Source organism: Chenopodium quinoa, unplaced genomic scaffold (genome assembly GCF_001683475.1).
Source record: "Chenopodium quinoa cultivar QQ74 unplaced genomic scaffold, ASM168347v1, whole genome shotgun sequence".
NCBI classification, from domain to species: domain Eukaryota; kingdom Viridiplantae; phylum Streptophyta; class Magnoliopsida; order Caryophyllales; family Amaranthaceae; genus Chenopodium; species Chenopodium quinoa.
Genome location: NW_018744151.1, coordinates 452,316 through 479,748, shown reverse-complemented (window position 1 = coordinate 479,748; position 27,433 = coordinate 452,316). Strand labels below are relative to the sequence as shown.

General features: G+C 36.7%; 1 pseudogene; it reads right to left on the bottom strand.

The window, feature by feature from the left end:
* Positions 1 to 767: 767 nt before the first annotated feature.
* LOC110693354 lies at positions 768 to 17,563 on the bottom strand (annotated as a pseudogene).
* Between the last annotated feature and the right edge of the window lie 9,870 nt (positions 17,564 to 27,433).

Sequence of the window (27,433 nt, the reverse complement as noted above, 5' to 3'; positions counted from 1 at the left end):
TTCTTTTTTGGATCCAAACACGGTCAATCCAATCCGATCTAAAAATCAGAATTTTAAAAAAATTTAAATCCGAACCATTTATATTTATATCCGATCCGAATTAATAATTCAGTTTGGATTGGATTGGATTTCGATTTTTATCTAGATGATAGACACACCTAAATGGCTAAATCCAAGCAATACTAATTAGCAACTAAATTGGTAACTTTCTCAGCAAATATCATATGCAATTCTCTTGCTAAAAAAATTCGTACAAATTGATCAAAAATAACCCAAAACTGCTCTACCTTCTTCAATGAAAATATAGACTATATTTATAGTCAAACATCTCATGCCGTCAGGATAGCTAAAAGCTACAATAATATATAATCGTATAAGATATAAATACTAAACAACTAATCCTATTAAAACAATGAATCTTCTAATAGTATTAGAAAATAATATCTTATCAATCTACTAATTCTACTACAACCTGGCCTAATTCAATTAATCATGCGCAACTTTTGGATTGACGCCACTCAATCTCATGATTAATAGATGACTCGACAAAAATAAATAAATATAAAAAAATTATGATATTGATGTCTTGGAATCATGTACTCACCAGCTATACGTGCAGTGAATTACACCTTATTGCTAAACACAACACTTATATAGCAATATTTTTGCTCCACAATGCATGGATAAAAGAAAAAGATTGTAACTAATTTGGTTTAATTACTTATAAAGATCAATCTTTTAAGATTGATTAAATGACTAGATTTTCGATCTTAATTGGTTTACTCATTAAGCAATGAGTTCATATGTTTCTCAAGGCTTGGCAGACGATGGTTGTCATCATATTTGTACATAATCGGAATCATCCTTGCTAAATTAAGCAAAGCATTTTTCATATCTATTGAAAATGGAGACTGAGATAGGCACTCTTCATTGAGGTACTTCCATGCTTCCGAAATCATTCCTAGAACTTGTTCGCGTGCACTTTCATCTGAGCTCTCTTGGTACTCATTCATGTAACACGCTACAAATGATCCATCGTAACCATCTTGATCCTCATCCTAAAATTAAATGTAACATATAAGCTAGGTTCGAAACACAAAATCTTGTATGAGACAGTTTAATATAAATAACTACAAAATTAATTAAAGCCGTACATACCTTGGCACTCCCTAGGTCATCCCAAAGACGAAGAAGTGTACCCGTCATAGATGCAATTCTAGGTTGGTTGTTCCTAAGATTTGTGTTTTTAATGTTTCTTGCTTCACCCAAAAGTGAGAAGAGGGTTGCAAAAACAATATAAACACCAGAACTAACCACTCCATTCTTCAAATACTCTTTAGTTGTTGGCAAATGCTCGGAAGCAAACCATCTTGCTTCTACTAAGAAAGCATTGCATAATTCTGCCCACTGTTTATCAACAAATACAACACATATTATCCCCTATGTAACAATAATGCACGTAGGATTTCGAAAGGAGGTACGTACAATTAATAATAATGACCGCAATCAACAAAAAGATTAGTAAGAGATTCATGGACATACCGCATTTTGTAAAAACTCTTTAGGGTTCCATCCATGTTTAATGTAAATTTTGTGGCTCATCTCCGTTGTAGTGTCAAAAAGTGCATCAAGGCAAATTTTCATGTACTCCGGTAAGCCTTTGATGTTGGCGTAATCCCATTTATTGACAGCATCGGTGAAGAGAGTGAGCTCCTCGAGTTTCCCATACACATCAAAAATGTCGTCGATGATATAAACAAAAGATATCGATTTTGTGAGTTCTGTTCTTAAATCTGCCTTATCCGGGCCAGGGAGGGCGACTGAGGACCACATATGCCATTTTTCTGGTTGGTTTCTTGCATGCTCCAAAACTTCGGCCATGCGAAGTTCGTTCCACCACCTAATAGATTTAACATAGAATTCCAATCATTTATCATTAGTGATTTAGTGATGATGAATAACTATTTATTTAAGAAAAAATTGTCAACAATAATACAAATTATCACCCATCCGCTAATAACAAGTTGAACTTTCTATTTTTTCATAATAATAAATTTTTGGATTATCCACTTTAAACAAGACATTTTACCTACAACCTAAATGACCAGTATACTTTTTTTTAAAAATTCATTTAACAATTTAGTTAACTCATAATCAACACTCAAACCATTATTAATTAACAATTAAAAACAACCACTTCTCCCCACAGCCACTCCTCCTCCCTACCACCAGCCATCCCTCCTTTCCCCTACCTGCAGCTTCCCTGGCCTCCCCCACTTTAACCCCCAGTGGCGACAACCCTGTCGTCGCCTTCCCTCACCCCCAAACCACCATCACCGAAGCCCCTCCCCCGATATCCCTTTCCAACTACACGAAAACCCATGAAATCCCCTTCCCTCCCTACGAAAATCCATGAAAACCCCCGATTATCTCTTCGCCCAACCTCGAAAACCCTAGATGGTAGGGTTTCGGTGGTGGACGAAGGGGTAGTTTGGGATTTTCGTAGGTCTTCGTAGAGATGGAGGGGGATTTCGTGGGTTTATGTGGTGGGTGGAAGTCAGGGAAGGGAGCGGGAGAACAGGGATATTGGAAATGGGTCGTTGGTGCGGGGGGTAGGGGGTTAAAACGCCGACAAGGTATCACTAGAGGTTCGGACGCCGCTGGGGAATGGGGATGGGCAGGGAGGAGAAGGGCGGCTGGTGGTTTTTTTTTTTATAAATAATAATAATAATAATAATATTTTTTTAAAAAATAAAAAACATTAAACAAATAAAAAATTAAATTAAATTATCAAACCAATAAAACATTGACTCGTGTGTGATGTACTTATTAATCAAGTCACTGACCAGTCATAACTTGTTTAAAGCAAATACCCCCAAAGTTTGTATTATTTAGAAAAAATTGAAAATTTAACTTGTTTATAGCGAACGGATAAAGGTTTGTATTATTTTTGACAATTTTTCCTACATTTAATTTGGGTAATTTTTTTTTGAAAGTATGTTACATACCTAGAAACTTGATTAATTTCATTTTTAAGGGTGGTTTGAGACATTTTGACATCAGTTTTAGCCAGTTCTTGTATATCTTCGATCCACTCATTCGTACTATAACAATCATCATGTAGAGAATTTAGCAAAGTCTCAAAATTGTGTATTTGGTTTTTTGCAGTAAGTCTAGGAAGGCTTTTATGAAATTGTATTGTTAAGCGTGTTTCTTATTATGGCGGTGTCATCAGATCTTTCGACGTTCTTCAAAGACGTCTTTAGGTGATTCCTTGTAAATTCACTAGCTTCATCAAGTATTTGATCTCCTGGTATGCTCAGCTCGGATGCCTCGAAAAGACTCATTAGCCCTTTTGTGTCTTTCTCAAGCTCGTGTTTGAATCTCCCATTATCGTCCTTGAACTTTCTGAAATTTTCTGTGTAAAACGACACAAAAAATTTACATATTAGACTATTAGTCGTCATAATTTCTAAATGTAGAGATAATAATCATATATCATAATATCACCAATATACAAGTATAATTGTTTGTATAATTGTTTTATTCTGCTCTCTAATCCATAATGTACTACTTGTATATAGTTGTACACTTGTACAGTCGTAAGTAACCCATCACTGACCTAGCCATTATCAAATTGTACGTATCTACCGTTTAGAATAAGTCGATAACATTCTGCATATAACGTTATAATAAGTCGATAAAATTTTACATATTGTCACTGACCTAGCCATTATCTTTCTTCTTCTTTTTTTCTTGCATATAATCCCTTTTTTTAAAAAATGTTGCAAAAGATCACCAATTTTAAAAATTTTATTATAATTTACCACAGTTTAATGTTGAACAATTGATGAATTTGGCTCAAAAAAAACAAAGACTATGAAATAACCGTTGCAAATTAAACACAAATAAGATTAAGATATATAGCATTAAATGTAAGACAATCAACCTGCTTGTACATTGTATCCTCCTTGTCTTAGTAGCCGAAAGCGAAGAGCAACACCATGAAGGTCATCACCACCACCACCATCACTTCCGGTTTCGCTACATTTTCTGAGTACACGATCAATATCATCTCGAAAGTAACATTCGAGTCCTAACCTCTGTATGGCATCAATCATAACCAACTCTTCTACGTAATCAACACTGCTAAAAATGACACGGCCGTGCTGAATATGCTCTAGCACGGGGCTCATACTGAAGCTGACACGGGCACGGGCAACATCTGGCACGGCCGTGCTAATGGCCTGCACGGCCGTGCGGGTGCGTGGATACTGACACGGCCGTGCTATTGGCTTGCACGGCCGTGCTGCCTTGCCTGGGGTTGCTTGCTTATAGGCCAGCACGGGTGTGCCTATGGTAACACGGCCGTGCTGCCTGTGCTATGTAATCAAGCACGACACTTGAACTTCCTTAACTCCTCAGACTCCGGTCAAGGCTAGCTCGGTTACGCATCAAGGGCTCGGGATCCGATTAAACTCGGTTGATATTACCTGAAAACACATCAAAAACAAACCGAAAACCCGTGAAACACGTAATATGGGGAACGTAAGCATAACAAGGTAATAATCGGCCAAAGCGGCCCCAAATACATCCAAAATCATCCTAAAATATGCTCTAAAGCGCGCCCTAAAATGAGCTTGTCAAAACCCCCCAAGCTACACTTTTGCTAGTCCTCGAGCAAAAACCAAGGGAAACACACACAAGATCAAATAAACTATGCCATTGCGAACAAATCAAATTAAGCACGGAATGAAATCAATGGATCCTACTTAGAACAACCATGCACGGAATGAAAACTCACTCAAACAAGCAACGAGACACGCAATCCAAGATATCGTTGATCAAATGCGAACAAGACCTAAACCAAGCATAGAGAACAAAGAAATCATGCTTCCCTCTAAACCCGACCAAACCGGCCACGTCCTCCCCTTTTGCTTCAAATCACCACCCTAATTGGCCCCTCGTGATTCCTCGAAGGAACCGGAAGAAGTGATGTTTTGAGGAAATAACAAAGGTATCCCGACATCTCGATTACGCATAATCTTTCCATAGGGTTGAAAGGTATCTCCCTCCACCGTTTGAGAACCGAACACCTCTAAAGTCTAAGGGTCTTAAAGGGTTGTAATGTATTGGCAATGGGTAAGGTAGGTGAAAACAATTTTAAAAAATTGGGGTTAATTCCTAAATGAAGCGCAAGAATCACAATTCTCAAAAACAATAGTTCAAAAGATGTAATCCACTTTCCACAATCTCATTGATTCACATTCTTACACATCCCAAATTATCCATATAATACACACTCAAATGACCTCTTTCAAACTTCAAAACTTTATTTATGTGTCCTTGCCTTTTTCACAATTCGGACGACTTTTCTCTTCTTCTTTTTTTTCTTTTTAAATTCTTTTTTTTTTCTTCCCTCTTTTTTTCTTTTTTTTATTGATGGCAAAATGACTTTCACATTACATATTTACAATTAGGCTCACTTTCACACCTGCTCAAACCAACTATCAAACTTTATTTCTTGATTAGTAAACAATAAGCTCAACAAACCTATCTAGGTAAACGCTTCACAACTAAGGGTTGGTAAAACATTGGCCATCGGGTTTGTAACACGGTTAACCAAGAATGGAATTAAAGCTCAACATGGTTAGCAAGTAAGATGATGTAAAAAGAAAATCAATTTGTAACAAAACAAAAGGAACAAAATAAGAAAAATGAAAAAGGTGCCCTCTTCCTCCCTTAAAAGTGTCAAGTCGGTCTCGGGAGCTACTAGTCAACACAAAGATCGAAAAATGCGTAATCAAGGATCCAAATATGTCACTCAACAAGAATGATGAAGGCTAGAACAAATAAACCTCACGGGATCTAACAAATAAAGCAACTACCAATCAAGGGGGTCAAATCCACAACCGGGAAGCGACTCCATCTTACCACAGCCCAAAGGCATAGAGTTTCACATGACAAAGGTATTCTATTTCTACCCTTTGCCTAGACTCGTCCACATTGATCAACAATAGACTCGAACTGTGTATTCATCACTGGCTTAAGTGGAAATAGACATTCCATACACATTCATTCACATTTCGAATCCAACATGAACAATATTCCAAAATTTTGCAATTAGACAAGTTTATTATGATCCAAAAACATAGGAAAAGACTACGAGGCATATCATATAAGCTAAACCACACATCCTCATAGCAGAAGCTTTTCCTATCTAACACAAACATATGTACAACTAAGCCAACTGAATAAGTTGAAAGGCACATAACGAGGCATAAAAATCACATAAAATCCCAATCGACAAACAAGTGATCGAATGATATCAACATCAACGATCCCAGGTTCCTTAGAACCAATCAAACATCCTCGAACCATTCAACTTCTTCCTAAACTAAACTATCCTAAGCACACAAAAAAAAGGAAAAGATCTCACCAAATTTGCTTCCCGGGAGCTCCAATTAACGGCCATAGCATCGTTCTTCAAACTCATGCCGCGTCTCGAATGTTCCCAATCTGCAAAAAGGAAAGACATACTAGCAAACAAGTTAAGGTTAGTCTAGGAAAGCAGTAAATCTTTTTTTTTTTTTTTTTTAGAATGAATACAAGTAAGACCCCCCCCCCAAGCTAGAATCAAACATTGTCCTCAATGTTTATACATCAAGGACTTACAATAGTAAGGAGAGGGAGGTAACTAAAGGGAAAGGGAAAGGGATCACGAGCTAGGCCCGCCCGGGCCATAAGGGAAACGGGAGGCCATATCATCAACACTCCTCTTCAGGTCTCTGAAGGCGGAGGTCATATCCTCGTTCGACCGGCGCAAATCCGCTACCTCGAGCTTCAAATCTTCCATTCCTTGGCGGAGCCAGGCGAAGTCTTGCGCCGGGATCTGCTGGGCCGCATCCGGGCCACCCTCCTCGTCATCATCATCATCATCAGCATCGTCACCTCCTTGGCCCCCGTGGGCCTGCTCATCCCCCTGGTGAGGCTGGGGACTGCGGTCTACATACTCCGTGCCTCCGTCCTCGTGCCAGGCGAAGTCGGGGTCGAAGATCCAGTTGTCTTTGTTGTAAACCACCGTCCTCTCCGGATCGGGCAAGTAGGCGTATGGCTTGCCTGCTACGAGCCACAAATAGCAATCCGGCTGGGATGTCCCTTCAAGCCACTGCATGGCTCTCAAGGTGCGCATATCAAGCCTCGTAGTGCCTGGGATAGCCTGCAATTCAGAAAAATCAATCCCATTATATTGCGCAAGAATGGTGATCATGCCACCGATAGTAATATCACCCCTAACCCGGGCTACACCGTCGAGGTGGTCTAGTAACCACGCTCCCATGTCTAGACGCCCATCCCCACGGGTGAGGTGCCAAATAAACTGTAACTCCCTAATGGAGACTACACCCGAACTATCTCCTCTAGAAAAGATAGTAGAGGAGAAGGTCCTGTGGGACAACCGAAAGGCGGGATTGACGATGGAAGTCGCCTTATCCCTACGGGGATCTCTATCCATTTTCCCCGTGATTTGCCGCCAAAACAACCCGGAGTTGTAGTGTTTTGAGTGGCCATCCTTAGGACCATATTTCAGGTCGGATGTCCACCCAAAGGCGGCATTAACTTGGGCCACCGACATTTGAATGGTGCCCGAGTTCATTAGTTGAAAGGACAAGTACCGGGGTGAGTTATTCTCATCCCGATGCACGTACAAAGAAGACAAAAATTTGAGGGTAAGCCTCTTGTAAGTGAGAGCATGCATGGTAAGGAAAGAATCAAAGTTGGTAAATGAAAATAGTTGAACCATGTCGCTTTCGATCCCTAGAGCCCTAGCGGCTATAGGGTCGTAGAACTTGGTAGGCCGGATCGGTCGGTGGGATAATCCTACAAATTTGTCCAAAAAGGACGGGTTATTAAAAACAATACCCATGGTGTCCACCGTGGGTGGAACCATGGATGAGGATGCATCGTCCCGACCCGGTCTCCTAGTCGATGTCTTTGTTCTAGGCATGTTTGATTCAAGAAATTAAGCACAATATACCAATTAACAAGCAAGAAACTATCCTAGCATGCAATGTACTACCCTAACACTACTAGTTCACCCAAACTTGCAACAATAAAGCACAATTCAACAACAAATATTCAATAAAACGAATGAAATTGGACAAAAATTGCGAAAATCAATGAGTTTAAGAACGAATTCACCGAGGACTCCACGAAGTGGAGTTGTGGCGAGTTCAAAGAGGGCCGAATTTTGCGTCCAATCACTTGAAAAATGCTCCAATGCAAGGAGGGTGCCGAGATCTTGAAAGAAGAATATGGGGAATTAGGGTTTGATTTGAGGAATTGAGGGAGGAGGTTGGGGGTTTGGGTTAGTTTAGAGAGAAAAAGGGTAGGAAAGAGTGTTAGAGAGTTGGGGAATAATGAGAGAGTTTGAGTGAAATCGTGTTTAAAAAACACGAAAAACTATCCGGAACCCGCGCTGCACGGCCGTGCTATAACTGGCACGGCCGTGCTGAGGTTTGGCACGGCCGTGCCGAATTTGGCACGGTCGTGTTGGCTTAGCAGGCTTTTTGCGAAATTGAATTTCAGATGGCACGTCCGTGCTAAAATTAGCACGGCCGTGCTATTACTTGACACGACCGTGCTGAAAATGGCACGGCCGTGCTAGAATGTCAGTGGGCTTTTGAGGTTTGGCACGGCAGTGCAGGTTTTGGCACGGCCGTGCTGGATTCTGGCACGGTCGTGCTGTTTGATGGCACGGTCGTGCTGTCTGCTGCAGTCTGCAGGTTTTCTTTTCCTTCAAGGCACGCATCACTCTCTTCATTCCGACTTCTAACCAATCTTCTACCTGCACAAAAACACACAAGAGCACACAAAATTCACACAAATTAGGAGCTAAACCAACTACAAAACAAAAGAAACTACTCTAGTAAAAGCAAGAAAATCGGGTTGCCTCCCGGAAGCGCTAAGTTTAACGTCGATAGCTTGACGCAACACATGGATTACAGGTTACCCATAATCAATACTTGCCATTGCAGTGGAGATAAGCTCACCATTCTTATTCTTGACAATAGTCACCGCCCCTTTCTTAGGTACTACAAACACAGGGGAAACCCTTCCTTGATGTGTTGGAAGGGGTTTAAGCTTTACCTTTGGTGCTTCATTAGCCTCCTTTGCAGTGGCCACATCTAATGCATCTAGAAATTGCTCCTCCATGTCCCTGTTTTCCTTGTTCTCATTCAACTCAAAATCATGATTAGTATAGAATAATTCGTTACGCATATCAGAGACAATGGAATCAACAGTGTCAACCATCATGCAATTATCAGAATTAGAACAAGGATATTTCATAGTTTTATTTAAATCAAAATCTAAAACCTCCTTTCCTACTTTCAATGAAATCTTGGCACCCTTTACATCAATAAGGGCCCCCGAAGTAGCTAGGAAAGGACGTCCTAGAATTATAGGTATATGAGCATCCTCATCCATATCTAGGACCACAAAGTCAACAGGTATGACAAACTTCCCCACCCTTAGGGGAACATCTTCCACTTTACCCTTTGGAAATTTGATCGATCGATCGGCTAATTGAAGGGATATGTTAGTGGGAAGAAGTTCTCCTATATTTAATCGTTGATAAACAGAATATGGCATGAGACTAACACTAGCTCCAAGATCACACAAAGCATTATCAATATTCATTTTGTTTATAGCACAAGGGATTGAAAAGCTACCCGGATCTCCTAACTTAGGAGGAATTTTGTTCATTATTATAGCACTACAGTGTTCAGTGAGGTTAACAGTTTCTACCCCTTCACAGTTTCTTCTACCACTCAATATATCTTTTAAAAACCTAGCATAGTTAGGCATTTGCTTGATAGCATCAGTGAATGGTATAGAAAGGTGGACTTCTCTCAAGGTCTCTAAAAACTTCCCGAATTGGGCATCTAGCTTATGTCTCACATATTTTTGGGGGTAGGGGAGTCTATGTAATAGGTCGGGTTCATTGGTTTGTGCTCCCACCTGTTCCTTTGGGACCTCATTAATTTTATCTTTTTCTCTGGTCCTCTCATCCTCACTTCCTACAACATTATCAGTGATAGGTGGAGTCACAGGTTGACTCCTAGGGGGTACTACTTTATCGCTCCCCCTCAATGTCTTTCCACTCCTAGTGGTGATAGCATTTACAGAGTTTTTAGGGTCAATACCTTGAGGCGGTAGTTTTGAAACTCCAACCCCATCTTTTATAGCACTAGCCAACTGAGAAATCTGGGTTTCAAGCATCTTATTATGTGTCATCACTTCACTAAACTTTTTATCAGTGGTGGACATAAAAGTGTTGAACATTTTGGCCTGGGACTCCATCATTTCCTCCAAGCTAGATCTCTGTGGTGGTCCATGAGCATAATAATTATCATTTGTAGCTCGGGAACCACGCACATTAGATTGTTGGGGATTTTGATTAGAGTACCCCTTATTATTATTCCAGTTTTCCCTATTATTAATGTCGTTTCCCCCTTGATTGAATTGCCCTTGGGAATTATGATTCATTTGATTACCCTGTTGGTATTGGTTTTGATTTCCAAAACCACCATGTTGATTATAGGGTCCTTGGGAATTTTGGTCCCTTTGGCCCCTATTTCCCCACTGGTTTTGATAATCAAGATCATTACCTCCCTGATTATAATTGTTCCCTCTTTGATTAGGTGACAGATATCTATTATTGTCATTCCTAGGTCCGTTATCATAAGACATAGCATTGACCTGTTCATTATTATATCTATTACCATCATTATTATTAGGATCATATGAGGGATCAAAATTACAAGCATTAGTATAATGATCATAAGACCCACAGTTTTCACAGAAAATACATCCTACAGGCATATTAGAAACGGAAGGATTAGGATTCATACCTCTCCCCTTAGATTGGGAGGGAAGATCTTGCAATGGCACGGAATCGAGCTTGGCTTTAATCACTGACATCTCCTTCCTGAGGTTCGTAATTTGTGATGTCAGGTTGCTAATGGCAATGAGGTGGTCCACTGAATAGACCGCTCCTCCACTCTTGTTCACAGCATCTCGCTCGCCGTCTTGCCAATCCATGTGGTGTCGTACCACATCTTCGATAATATCTATGACTTGCTCTTCAGTTTTGTTCATTATTGGGCCACCTGCTCCCGCATCCAAACTGGTCTTCCCTTGAGGACTCAATCCTCCATAGAAAATCTGTAAAACTTGATATGTTGGGATTCCGTGGTGTGGGCACTCTCTTTGGTACTCCTTGTACCTTTCCCATGCTTCATAGATCGACTCCCCACTCCTTTGCCGAAACCCTTGAATCAAGGCTTTAGCATCGGCCGTCTTCTTTTGAGAATAGAATCTTCCCAAAAATGTTGTCGTGACATCATCCCAAGTGTGTAGAGAGTTCGACTTCACCTCCTTCTCTAACCATTCGAGAGCTCTCCCAATAAGTGAAAAGGGGAAAAGCTTCAATCTCATATACTCTTGATTCACCCCATTAACCTTGATGGTATTGCAGTACTTCTCAAATTCGTTCAAATGAGCCAAAGGGCTCTCATGCTTGGCACCACTAAACTGCCTTCTCTCGATGAGGGTGATCATAGCTGGCCGGATCTCGAAATCATTGGCCTCAGTAGTGGGTGGAGCAATCCCACTTGAAGCTCTATACGCCCCAGGAGTTCCCAACTCCTTAAGGGGTCGTGGTGCTGGCCGATTAGGTTGGCGCGGTATGTCTTCCATTGGAACCTGTTGTGTGTTGTGTTCCTTTCCTTGAGAGTTTGATGACGTCAATCGAGATTTACGATTGCTCTTCAAAGTTCTTTCGATTTCTGGATCGAAGGGTATTAATTCTCTCTGTTTAGACCTGCGCATACACACTAACCAAACCAATTAAATAGCAGGGCTACAAGTGTAGCCAAAAGGGAAAAATCTTTTTGTGCTTTTTTTTTTATGATGAACTAGACTCAAGAAATCAAAAAGCAATTAACAAACACCGGTCCCCGGCAACGGCGCCATTTTGACGAGGGTTAAATCGGTCGCTACAATCTAACTCTCAATCAAACAATACTTATACGAACACCCTATAACCAAGTACAATGGCAAATAAAGGTTCGGTCCACGAGGAACGAGAGTAATTGCAAATCAATCTTAAACCTAAGCTAGTTCGAAATCAATGGAAAATGGTGTTCTAAAATACTACTAATAAGATGGAATAAATCAATAAACTAAGACACTAGGGAGAACGAGAATTCGCCTAACCATTGGTAACTAAGCAACAAGGAATCACAGAGACAAACGGGATATGCAAAGACTATAAGTCTGATCAATATCATGTGATAGGAAGACAACGGGCAATACTAAGCTTGGATTTCTCATGCACTTAACATTACTCGATACATAATCAAACCACATTCAATAATGAAATACTCAATTCACAATCTCTTGCTCAAATCAAGAATATCATGCAATCAAATTCAAGATTCTAGGTTAGCTACTCCTATTATAATGAATTAACATGCAATCGCATATAATCAATTTAATCACAATCCGTTTATCAAAATCAACCCTCAATTACATAGATTACCTAGGCCGGGTTTCATCCCGAAACCCTAGCTAGGAGACTACTCACACATATTCATAATCAAAGCAATAATGAATTCCAAAAGCATAATAGATATAAACTTGAGTTCTGATCGAGGAATAATAAAGCTTGATTAATAAACAAGAATGAATAATACCAATTGTATTGATGCGAATCAATGGAAAAGTTCAGAACTTTGATATCCGTCGTCAATGAATAATACAAAGAATCTTCGCAAATCTTGCTTCAAATCAATCCAAGAAAACTAAAATCTCTAGAAATATCTCTAAGAAAACTAATGAATCTCTAATACTAAGAACGTTCTCCAATAACTCTCTACAAAGGCTCTCAAAACTATCTCTCAAACTGTCTGAGGAATCCTCTTAAAGTTGGGCCTTATATACGTCTTCTAATGCGGAGAAGTCAAGCGCGCAGTTAACCCTGGATCAGCACAGTCGTGTTGTATTTGGCTCGGTCGTGCTAGCTTGTCAGTAAGTAAACCGGATTTCTTCTTCAAATTGGCACGGCCGTGCTATATATGGCACGGCCGTGCAGCTTCCTGGCACGGCCGTGCTAAAAATGACACGGCCGTGCTGAATATGCTCTAGCACGGGGCTCATACTGAAGCTGACACGGGCATGGGCAACATCTGGCACGGCCGTGCTAATGGCCTGTACGGCCGTGCGGGTGCGTGGATACTGACACGACCGTGCTATTGGCTTGCACGGCCGTGCTGCCTTGCCTGGGGTTGCTTGCTTATAGGCCAGCACGGGTGTGCCTATGGTAACACGGTCGTGCTGCCTGTGCTATGTAATCAAGCACGGCACTTGAACTTCCTTAACTCCTCGGACTCCGGTCAAGGCTAGCTCGGTTACGCATCAAGGGCTCGGGATCCGATTAAACTCGGTTGATATTACCTGAAAACACATCAAAAACAAACCGAAAACCCGTGAAGCACGTAATATGGGGAACGTAAGCATAACAAGGTAATAATCGGCCAAAGCGGCCCCAAATACATCCAAAATCATCCTAAAATATGCTCTAAAGCGCGCCCTAAAGTGCGCTTGTCAGTTACTTGTATTTTTTTTTCAGGGGTTACGTGTATGGATTACTTATTTCGGGGTTACTTATATTTTTTTTTTCAGAGGTTACTTGTAAGTATGGATTATTTATTCAAAGGTTACTTGTATTTTTCAGGGGTTACTTGTATTTTTTTTTCAAGGGTTACTTGTATGGATTACTTATTTCGAGGTTACTTGTATTTTTCAGGGGTTACTGGTATTTTTTTTTTAGAGGTTACTTGTAAGTATGGATTATTTATTCAAGGGTTACTTGTATATTTTTTAGGGGTTACTTATATGGATTACTTATTCAAGGGTTACTTTTATGGGTTAATTCAAGAGTTACTTATTCAAGGGTTACTTGTATGAGCTACTTATTCAAGGGTTTACTTGTATGAGTTACTTATTCAAGGGTTTACTTGTATGAGTTACTTATTCAAGGGTTACATATATGAGTTGTTTCAGGGGTTACTTGTATGAGTTACTTGTATGAGTTACTTGTAGGCCCTATCCCAAACCAGTAACACCATACAAGTAATCCCTGATCAAAACCAGTAATACCATACAAATAACCCCTCACCAAACCGGTAACACCCTACAAGTAACCCCTGACCAAACCAGTCGCACCCCACAAAGATTCTACAATCTACTCATTACTATTGTTGTTTATGTTGCTGAATTTTTGATGAAGAATGTTCGGTCTAAGATTTCACAAAGAAAACAAGCTCACGTTTCTCCGGTTCTCATCAATTTCACTACTTCAAATGTTGTTGATGATTTTAAGGTTTATTAATCGCAAGTTTTCACAGCAATTTGACACCCAATTCCTACAATTTCGGGCTTTAATTGCTGCAATTTGGCAAAAATGAGAGAGAAAATGGGTAGAGTAAAGATATGGTTGTTGGTGATGTGTGGTGTGGCTTGAAGAAGAAGATGAGAAAATGGGTGGAGTAGAGATATGTTGTTTTTGATGTATGGTGTAGTTTGGCTTGGAGAACAAGTTAAGAAAAGAGGAGTGAGAAGACTTGTGGTATTTTAAAAAAATAAAAATAATAGAAATTGTGGCTGGCCACATCATGTGGCCAGCCACATACAAAAATTTGTGATTTTCTAAACTTCTAACAAAGTAAAAATTGATTTTTGTACGAACACTATTGACCTATAGGGTCCCTCCATAGCTTTGATGGCAGGCATTTGATTATTATTTGAAACCAAATTAGCTTTTGGCTCGGGCGATACCCCGGGTCATATATATAAAAAACTATAATAAAATAAAGTGAAATGGATTGGTGGTTTTTTAAAAAAAAACATTTGTTAATTTTTGCAAATATCATTGAACATCTAAATTCTTTATTTAATAATATGTGGTAACCTAAATGCTTTATCATATATATTAGTTTTTTTTTTATTTGTTAAACAGATTTTTATTCTTTAGTTGTCATAAAAAAAAAAAAAAAAAACTCCTATTGTGATTAAAAGAAAATACCAAAATTTTGCTATACTATTTTGGGTAACATATTTTAAATAGCTATAACATATATGAATTATAAATGAGTAATTGAAATAAATAAAATTAATTTTGTAATCTTATTATATTGTTGTTTAAATACACACATATAATACAATTAAAAATTTAGAATTAATGAATATGAATAACTCATTTTAAAATAACTTTTTTTTTTAGGAAAACTCATTTTAGAATAACTTAATTACAATAAGATGTGTTTATTGAGTGGTGGTTAAATTTTAAATTAAATGAAGAATATGAGGTCATGAGTTAAAAATTAATGCTAATAATTTTTTTTTTTTTTGAGAAAAATAATTATTAATGATCAATTATAACATGGCATGGTGCCACATGACAAAATTTGCGACACGTGGCAAGATTGTAATTCTTTCCATTGAGTTTTAATAATAATGTATATTGATTGATTGATTTTGTAATCGTATTATATTGTTGTTAAAATATACACATATAATACAATTAAAAATTTAGAATTGATGAATATGAATAATTCATTTTAATATAACTTTTTTTTAGGGAAACTCATTTTAGAATAACTTAATTACAATAAGATGTGTTTATTAGAGCGGTGGTTAAATTTTAAATTAAATGAAGAATATGAGGTCATGAGTTCAAATATTAATGCTAATAAATTATACTTTTTTTTAGAGAAAATATTATTAATGATCAATTATAACATGGCATAGTGCCACATGGCGAAATTTGCGGCACGTGACAAGATTGCAATTCTTACTGTTAAAAAATTATTTTATAAACAATTAAAAAAAATGGTTAACCTTAATGAAAAAAATGGCTAACCTTAATGAAAAAAATGGTTAACCTTTGATTTTTTTTTACTATTAAAAAATTATTTTATAAACAATTAAAAAAAAAAAAACCCCAACCAAACGCCACCACCAACTCGCCGAAACCCTAACCCCACAACCCAGCCACGCCACCCCTGACCTCTCCCTCCCCCTCGTGTCGATCGTTTAGCCGATTAACCCAATCCTAACCACTGCTTTTCCCTTCCCCGATTCATCCAACCTCCCCTTCCCCCCGATTCAACCAACCTCCATTCCCCCCTAACCGGAACGAACCCCTCCCCTTCCTCCTCCCGTGAGCCGCGTGACCCCTAACCTAAACTTAAAACCCCATAGCCCAAACCACTTCCAATTCGTTAGGGTTTGGGTTTCGAGTTTGGGTAGGGGGTTTTAAGAGTTTGTTCACGGTTCGGTTGAATGAGGTTGTTCGCGGTTTTGGTGGGCTGGCTAGTGTGGGCGGTCTGGGCGGGGACTATGAGAGAGGTCTGATCGGCGACGGTTGGTCTTTGGGGTTAGGGTTCCGGCGTGATAGTGGTGGCAGTGGGGTTTTGCAGGTGGGTATTATTTTTACTTAATTTTTTTAATTAATAATGGTTAAATAAAAATTTAAAAAGTTAGTCATAAACCTAAAAAAGGGGCACTATGGTTAATTTTTCAGAACTTGGATGCCATTAGAGAAAGTTGGTTCCATGTAGAAAAATTGAAACCTGAAGGCCACCAGAATTTCCCTTTCAGAAACGCGTTAAGTCACAAAAGTACTCAACTTGTTTTTTACCTAGTTGAAGGGATCCTTCAATAGAAGAATGTGTAATTTATATATTTGTAATCCTAAATTTAAACTTAGTTATGTGATCATATTGAATCTTTAATTAATATTTTCATATTTTTTTTTATAATTTTGAACCTACACTTTGAAATTCTTGGATACACCACTGTATAAGAAAGTCCTCTTTTCCTTATTTCATCGACGTGGGACTTGATAAACAACCCTAACACATACTTCGTATATGTTTAGAAATTACTTCTTAATTAGGAGAATAGGTTCTAAGTATGGTATTGTTTTATCAGGATGAAAATCAACTTGAAGAGTTGGTGACAAAGATAAGGAAAATAATGACAAGCAAACCAAGGGAAAATGGTGTTGTAGAGGAGTTAGTTATAATAGATGCTATACAACGAATAGGCCTTGATTGTTATTTTCGCGATGAAATCAATGCTGCTTTAGAAAAGCATTGTGATACATATAGTAAAATTGGAGAAGAAATTGGTACTCGTTTTCATTAATTAAGTTGCTCTTCGCTTCCGGCTGCTCAGACAACACGGATACTATGTATCTTCAGGTACACATTATTATTTTTATTTTTTTTAATTTTGTTTTTGACAACATACTTCTATTATTTAAGGTAAGAAGAAGACCCTACAAAATTGGTACATACATCGAATAAGTTGACTCAATTTGAGTTAGCGCACAAGACGATAAGACCCTTATAAATTGAGGGGAAAAGTAAGAGTACCCCTACCTTCGACAACCTATTTGTCGCATTCGAACAGTCACAATTGTGACTGTTGGCATAAGTTTTAATAGCAAACCAGTTATTGGTTTGGGCGATGCCCCGTGTCATTATAAATTTATTCCTTTAAACTTGATTTATTTAAGGTGGTGGGAAGAACTTCAGTTGGCAAATAAGGAATTCAAGGTTGCAAGACACAAACCAGTCATATGGCACATGTGGTGTTCGACGTTACTCCCAGGTTCAAACATGGCACAACAAAGAATAGAACTCACAAAACCGATTTCATTAATTTATATCTTTAATGACATCTATGATGCTTGTGCTACACTTGAGGAGCTAACTATCTTCACACAAGCTGTCAATAATTGGGAATATACAAATATAGACGAAGAAGTTCGCGGTTGTAGCCACGAATGGCGAACTGAGTCGTGCGTATCGGAACGCGGAACAAACGCGACTTGGGTCGCTGGGGTTCGCGATCTGGATCGCTGAAGGAGGCGACTTTGGTAGCAGCTAAGCGGTTATTCTTCTTGTGCAACGTTCAATGGTTTTTTCCCGATATTTCCAATGCATTTTCTCTCTCTTCTGATTTTATTTCTTAGGAGTAGTTTTTTCTCTCTCCTCTCTCCTCTCTTCTGTTTTACACAGTAGTACATAGGGTGGCGACTAGGGTTCTGTTCCAAATGGGCTTAAGTCTTTGGGCTTTTTATTATACAAGTATATATTATGTACTCTATTTTCTTAAGCAACTCAATAACCCACATAAATTCAAGCTAGGACTGATACAACTACGTTTTATATTATTTTTCAAATCAAAATCTTTTTAATAAAAATCACCCATATATTTTATTAATTTATTTATTTCGTACCCAATCGTACCGGATTCATCATGGGTAGCGTACCGCGTATCCGTTTTCGTACCACGTTTCGTATCGAACCACGTACCTTGTAACATTGATGAACTACCACATTACTTTAAAATGTGTCTTAAGGTACTCTTTGACATTACTAGTGAGACGAGCCACGAGATTTACCTTAAACATGGATGGAATCCCGAAGTTAGTTTAAGAAAGGCGGTATGTATGTGTCAATGACAATTTTTCAAGTTGATTATTGATTAATAATCTTGTTTAAAAATAAAAGAAAGTTATACAGATAAAATTGTGAAAAAGGACCATTTAAATAATCGACTTTTTGAAAAAGGACCTTTTAAGTTAAAACTTGTAAAAAAAAGGAACGTTTAAGTTAAATTTTGTTTGTATGGGGCACTTGTGTGAGCTTGCAAGGTGGTCAATCTTGGATCTTCGGCGTTCACTATCACACATTAGTCACATGACTTATTTTCAAAAGGAAATATATATTAGAAATAATAATCTCAACTTTTACACATTTTATTTCAATAATTCCAACTTTCGATTATTGTAGAATAATCTGAACTTTGGGGGTTGTTGATTTTCTTCAATCCCAAATACCGGTTACCGGTTGAATAGGTTTTTTTTATTTATTTTTTGTTAAAGTGACACGTGTCGCATATTTATTGGTTTAAACATTTAAAAAAACAAAATTTAAAAAATGACAAAACCACCCGGCCAAAACCCTTACCACCCTTAGAGATCTGGTACCCCGCTCATCCCAGCCACCTCCCTCGTCAGACCGCCGACCCTCCCCCACCACTACAGTCGCCACTCCAATAGCTACCCACTAAACCACCATCTCCCCTCCCCGAAATCCCCATGCAACCACCAACAATAAAACCCCTCCCATACGCCCACCACCCAAACCCCAAAAACCACCGGCCTAACCCCAAATTCCAGCTGCTGCTATTTCCCCTCTTCTGCACTGGTTTTCCCCCTCCCCTCGCGGCGGTTTTGCGACCCACCCCCACCCCTTAAACCTCCCTTTCACATCCCCTACTTTGGGATCGAAGTGCTGGCGGGATGAAATAGGTGTTGTGGAGTCGGGGTTGTGTTACGGAGCAGATGTTGATCGGGAAATACTTGGTAGTGGGCGGTGTTGGTCGAATTTGGTTGCAATTTAGGGAGTTTTTGGGAGGTGTGGGTGGATTACCTTGGTGGTTGCGTGGGATGGTTGTGTTGATGGTTGCGTGGCTGTGACGCGTCGATTCGACGAATTGGGTAATGGTGGTGGAGGCAAGGTGGGATGGTGGTGGAGGGAGGCAAGGTAGGCTGGTGGTGGAAAGGCAATGGTGGTGAGGTTAGGGTTGCAGGGGTTTTTCTGATTTTCTGTTTTTTTTTTTAGTTTTTTTTTTTAATAAAATATTTAGACTAATCTGAGTTTGACACGTGCCAAATGACCTGAGGTTAGGGTTGCAGGTCATTGACTTTTGTTGACCGGTTAAGGATTGAAGAAAATCAACAACCCCCAAAGTTCGGATTATTCTAGAATAATCGAAAGTTGGGATTATTGAAATAAAATGTGTGAAAGTTGGGATTATTATTTCTAATTTTTCCTTTTCAAAAAAAAAAAAAATTCCCTCTTTCCCAACCTCCGTGAGAATATTTTATGAAAGGGTTAGGTCGAGAAATGATGGAAATTTGTGTGATAGTCAAGTAGTCAACCCCAAAGCTCCGGTGTTGACCACCATGCAAGCTTACCCAAGTACCCTATTCAAACAAAATACAACTTAAAAGGTCATTTTTTTTTTTACAAATTTTCACTTAAAAAATCTTTTTTAAAAAAGTCGACCACTTAAAAGGTCCTTTTTCACAATTTCTCTACATATACACATACTACCTCCGTTAAATGTTATATGCAACTTTGGAATTATATAAGGGTGAAGAGAGGGGGGCTGGTGGAGGCCCGGCCTCCCCGGCCCAGATTTTTGGCCCTTGATTATTAACTCTTTCCCCCCTGAAAATTATTATGTATAGTAATGAAGACACATATAATATAACAAATGAAGCTTGTCATATTGGTTAGGTAGTGATTTTTTTTTCCCAATGAGCTTGGGTTCGAATCCCACCCTTTACTTGTTATTTTGATAAAGTTTCTTATTCAATTTGGGATTTGATTTTGATGATAAAACCCAAATACTTAAGCTACAAGCCCGCATATTCTTAGGTGTAACCTCCTACACCTAGAATGTCACTGCTCAAAACGCAGGAGAAACTACGTGAAACGCAGCCCACCTATTTAGTGTTCTCTAATGTTTCTTCCCGCTCAAGTTTCTTAGTTTCCTTTTAAAAAAAATTAGGTTTCAATTCTCTCTCTTCTCCTATATTTCTTTATTCTCATCAAAGTTTTCCATAAAGATTTTCATTACTATAGTTTGTTCTCTTTTTTTTCCTGGAAAAATTATTCTATGTTTTTTCTCTTTCTCTAATTTCTTTTTCCTCTGTTTTTTCTGGAAAAATTATCCTCTGTTTTGCGATTGCATCTGTTTCGATTGGATAAATATGGAATTGGTTGTTCTCGACGAAGACATCGTCAATGCAGGTTAGTTGCTTGATTTTGCGATTTGTAATAAGATTTTTTTTTTTGTTAGTTTCAATTGTAATTGTGTTTTGTATGATTTTAGGTTAGCTTCGATTAGTTTCGATTGATCAGTTATTCAATTTCATCTGATTTTTGGTTATGTTCGATCAATTTGATGTATTATGTATAAATTTTGATTTCTTATGAGCTGATTAATTTTGATTAATTTCATCTGATTTTCTACATTTTTTATCAATGAACATAATCATGCAAAATATGAACATATGCACAGGTTCCCTTAAATGTGAATATCACATTTTCAGAAAGTGAATATAGGCATAAAAAATATGAACATTTGTATTTCTGAAAGTAAACATAACAATTCAAAATATGAACGTAAGCATTTGTTTCCTTAAAGTGAATATAAGCATTTAAAAGGTGAATATATGCGTAAATAATATAAACATATGTATTTAAGAAAGAGAACATATGCATAAACAGATTTAATGAGAATATTTTATGAACAACAAATATCTACTATGAATATTTACATCATGAACATATAAAATATTATTATGAATATAAGACATTTAATTATGAACATAAAAAATTGAAGAAATAAAAAATAATATGATTATGAAACATATGCATCATAAGTATTAAATGTGACATATGCATTGGTTCATTTTTGAATGCGTATGAACATAATTAAGCATTTTAGAAAGTGAACATATACATAAAAAAATATGAACATATGGATTTAGAAAGTGAATATATGCATTTCAGAAAGATTACAAGGATTCAAAATATGAACATAAACATCTAAGAAAGTGAACATACGCATAAAAAATATGAACATATGTATTTCAGAAAGTGAACATAAGTATTCAAAATATGAACATAAACATCTAAGAAAGTGAACATACGCATAAAAAATATGAACATATGTATTTCAGAAAGTGAACATAAGTATTCAAAATATGAACATAAGAATATTTCGAACAATAGAGTATTGAACAATATCCAAACAGGTTTCAAAAAAAAAAAAAAGCAATATCCAAACAAAATTAATCGATAAACATATAAATTCAAACAAAATTAAGTAAAATTTAAAATTAAGGGATAAACATATAAATTCAAACAAAAATTAAGTAAAATTCACATTAAATTGCCTTTTTTAGGGAGAATTTGTTTGATTTTTCATCTCATCTCAAATATTCATGGTTGTTTGAAGAGAGAGAGTGAATTGTGTTTGATTGTTATAGGAAGAAAATCAAAGAAATGAATAATAAACTTCAGAAATTTAAATTTTAGAGTGACGTTTTTTTTAAAAAATAATAGCCGTTGAAAGTGATGGTTGAGTGGGCTGTAATTTAAACATATGTTCAGTTTTTGGGTGGGCTCATTTTGGTTTGGGGCTTTTTTAATGGGGCACGTTTGAAATTGGGTTTGTGGGTTGATGTTGCATCTAAAATAGGTGCACAAGGATGCATCTTAGACCTATTGCTACAAGCCTACAAATAACCTTAATGATGGCACTGTATATTTTGAGAATTGTGATTCTAATATTGTTTTTATCATTGTTCAAACTTCAGAAGCAAATCAAATAAAACGAGTATTTTTAAAAATTCTTTGATTGATGATTTTGCTACTATGAAAAATTGTAGATTATGATTCAACTAATTTTTTTTTGTAACAATAAAATACTAGTACATTTTAATTTTTTTTCCATCAATATGTTGTTTAACAAGTCCGGCCCCCGGGACTTGAAAATCTTGGCTTCGCATATATATATATATATATATATATATATATATATATATATTATATATATAATATATATATATATATATATATATATATAGACACACACACACACACACACGGCTATCAGTCTATCACTCATCGACTTCGGAATAGTCTTGGTGGTGCAAAGGTACGTCTTAGCATTAAGCACTACTATGCGGCCTACTATGGCCTGGCTACATATGAATCACATAGTTTTGGATAACACATAAAAAGGCTCGGTCAAAGTTTTAGTTAATGTAGCATGTGTCTCACCATATCAAACATTATTTTAATCTTCCACTTTAAAAATAGAGGTTTTAAATCTATAACCATCTTGTTATGCCGGCTCTGATACCATGCATGTTAAGAACCAACTCTTAAAAAATTAAACTGATGATTGAATCTCAATATTAGTTTATGCACTCTATCAATAAAAGCAAATGAAAAGAAAAATAATAAAAATTCCAGTATTAATAATTAAGCCATGTGGTAAACGTGTCAAATTGAACATTTTCATTTATTACTAGATAGGTTTTTTCATGAGCAAATCTTTCGTATTGTGCAGGATGAGAATGAAGATGCGCACGATATTTCATTCATAGCTTGCTACTTGGATGAAAACAAAGGTAGCTCGGCAGAAAGTGCGCAACAATATGCACTTGAGATGATTTCAGATGCTTAGAAATGCCTGAATTTGGAGTGTTTTTCCAATTCTTCGTTCTCAGTAGATTTTAGAGCAGCCTGCGGCCTCAACATGGCTGAGGAATTCCAAGTTGATATCTGATATCAACATGGGTTGTTAATATTAGGGTACTCATGTCATTTGACATGGATTAGTTAGGGGCAAAAATGTAAAGTTAAAAAAGAAGTCGTCTTGCTAGTTATTCCCGTTCTTGTATTTCCGTTTTGTAATGGAACCGACGTTAACGACTGCTATCCTCTTAACCCTTTTTCTCACTTTCACTGGTGGAATCGAATCCGTAAAAAGTTGCTGGGTAAGTAGGTGAGTCGTTTTAATTAGTTTGGTTTATTTAATTTTTGAATTTAATTGGTTGTTATATTCGCTGATTAGTTATTTGAAATATTCGATTGTGGTTAGATTTTGGCATATATAATTATTAGTGTTATTGTTGTCTTTGTTTAGTGTAATTGAATAATTCAATGATTCTTCCAGTTACTTAAGTTGTTCTATTAATTGTATGCTTGTTGATGTACTCTGAAATTAATTATTTTATTACTGCAAATACTCATTTGTAGGGTAGAATATATGGGTGGAAGGAGATGTTTGAAACGTAAAAGGAGTGCTATCCAAGAAGACTATTTGCAAGTGGTATTTGTCTACAATTTAGTTTTGTAGCTTGCTTTTGGTCTTGAATTCAGTCGTTAATAATCGGCATTGTTGTGTTACTGGAGGTTGATTATTACACAAAACTGTGCAAATTCTCTCTCCTCAGAGTTGTCGAATTATGGTTCAGAAATCAAGTCGCAGGAGTACAAGTTATGGTTTAGCATATCGTATTACAGTCGAATTATCCACCGCCGACCAACGACGACATCGTGGAAATTTTCCCCTCTATTACCTAGATTGTTTTTCTCTCTCCTGTATTCCAATTAAACCCAAATTCCACTAATAGAGCAGACTTCCGTCAATTCAGAACGGTAACAATATTGCAATAAAAAATTATAGGAACGGAGTCCAGTCAGCATTCCACTCCAATTCACACACATGTCAGTAAAAGTTCCAAGTATTTACAATTAAGCCATGATATTAACATGGATATGTTGATATCCGATATCAATGGGGACCGGCTCAACATGGCTAGGATGATTTATGTGATGTATGACTATGATGTCACTAACTAGATTGATTTAAATCAATTGGATACTATTACGATTGTTAATAATTAGTGTCCATAAATACTTTTAGAATGTAGGTTAATTGATTTATAAAAAGATTTAAAAATACGGGCTCTTTTACTAAAAAAAAAGTTTTGGGTTTTTCAGTTTTTCTACCTTTTGCGTTTTATATGTTGTACCCTGTTAAATTCAAACTTCTACATGGTGCCCACAAATTTAATTAACTCAATCAATTTTAACCTTCTTTAAAATTAATGTTAAATACTCTCAATTGACTACTAACTATGGTTAGCAATATATTATATTTTTTTCCTTTTCTTAAAAAAAAAATGGTTAGTAATAAAATTAATTTGGCAATACTACCTTCCCCAAACTCACGTGTAATGACCCTCCCTATTCTTATTTCTTTCGTAAACTTCTGCAACAACCTAAAACCATAACCAATTCATACCCTGCAACCTTCCCCAGAAACCCAGAATTCTCCTCCAATTCAGCACCACAATTCGTCACATACTCATTTCTCCGACGAAAACGACTCAAATGTACGTAACCATACCTCTGCTCGAATGACCAACACTAAAAAATCGAATTAAAAACAATGCAAAGAAGAATTTGGAGATGTTACTGTATTAATCAATCCTTATTAGCTTCGAATTTTTGAGCAAAAATCTTAGGGTTTGAAACAATTGAGAATTTGATGAAATAAGTGTTCGAAATAAACAGGGGCAAAAGAGGGATGCAAGGGGTTTGATCAGAAGGGTTTTAATTTTCTATTTTAATTTAAATTATTTCCTTTGAATTTAATTAGTAATTAACTATGGTGAGTGGTTAACCTAACCACACGTTAATTACCATTAGCAAAACAACTTATTAAGGACATATATTAAACAATATATACACCTTGTGGGCACCTTATAAAAGTTTGGATTTAAAAGGGCACAACATAGAAAACGTAAAACTCTGATGGTACTATATAGAAAAACCCAAAAATTTTAAAATACCAATAATAAAAGCGACACTTTCAAATTTCATATTGATATGATATTATACACAAAATGCGATCCAAAAATGTCAACAAATACTTATAAATTATTATCACCAGAGTAATTATTGGCATAGACGACTTTCTCGCCATCACCGTCAAAAATTATATGAGAGCTAGGTCTAGGTGGAAAAGTCAGACCTATAATTAGTAATTTTTCATTTATATGTAGTTCCTCAAAAATATACCCATCTTTTCTTTGGTTTTGGACTGAATATGTGAAATGAGCGGGGGACAATTTGATATTTTGATTCCACCTCGATTGTTTTGAACCCCATTTGAGTCATACCTCACTTTCATGTTATTATGTACAAGTATATTACTTTCTTGCATGTGATTATGTACAAACTGTACAATGACAGTTTTCATAGCTTTACAATATGCTCCATATGTATACACTCTCGGCATATATGTACAGTACTCCCTCTCAAGATATTTTTGATTTTTTTTTTCAATATTAATGTACTTGTATAAGATTTGACCAATTTTTGTTAACATAATAAAAACATATTTTATCATAAAATATGTTATTAGATAGATATTAATATATAAACTTTTATAAAATAATTTTTATTAATATTTAATTACTACGTAGTACCTCTGTTTTATTTTGCAACTTTGAAGGGTGCACCGTGCACGGACTCCTAGGCAAAATTTGTTTATAAGTGTAACTGCATGTGATGAGGAGAGAGATAGAGAGAAATGACAATCTAAAAAGGAAAGAGAACATTAGTTGCAAATAATTTATTTATTATTTTTTTAACGGAGTTGCAAATAATATATATGTAGCATTCATTTTTGGCAAAAGTTGCAAATTAAAAATATGAAATGAAGGTATTATTTAAAAATAAACTCAAATTTGTAAAGTACATCAGCATGTGTTCAAAGTTGATGGTTTCAGATATTTTGGAACAAAGGAAGCATATATTTCATAGTTTAACAAGTTGTTGTGTAATTCATTTTGAAGGTAGTGGTGTATGTGGCTCTCAGAGTTGTATATGAACACTATACACATATCTTAATAAAAGGTGTAAAATTGAAGATTAATTATTAAGACACATGTATGAATCAATGTAATTAATGCTTAGGTAGTTTCAATCTTGCTTTGTTATAGTAATTATCTTTTTATTTTTAGAAGATATTTGAGAGAAAAAAAAAAAACAAAACTCGTCACTAGAATGGGGCCAAGGGTCGACCGGTATAGGAATTAAGGTAGGTTAGGGATTATTGTAATTAATTAAATGGGATCATGTAGGAGTCAACGAATTGGATTCAAATAAAGGTGAAAAGATTAGAGGATAAGATCGGAATAATGTTTAGGGACTTCTAGCTCTATGACCATCAAAGCATGCAATATCAAAGGGGCTAATAATGTAGTATTAGCTTGTGTATTGTGAGTTGACAATGGAATTGAGAGACTAAGGGCCTATTCATTTCAGCTTAATTTCAGTCAAGTTCAATTCAGTTTAGTTTTTTTTATTAGCTCTAATCAGTTCTGTTCATTTCACCTTCTAAATTCCTTCTTTTATAAAATATTCATTTCACTTCAGTTCAGTTCGGCTCAATTTTAATCAGTTTAGTTCAATATATGTGAACTAGCCCTAAATTGCTAGAAACTAAGGGATAATGGGTGAATGCTAAGCTAGTAAAGGAACCAATTGTTCCCATCTCGTCAAATCATCTTAATAAATTACGAAGTATCTTGAAAATCGAGCTCATTGCTACCCCCCCAAAATCCTATCACAAGAATGGCGGGGAAGGGGGGAATGTGGAATCGAATATCCATCACTTTAGGGGAGATGGAGGA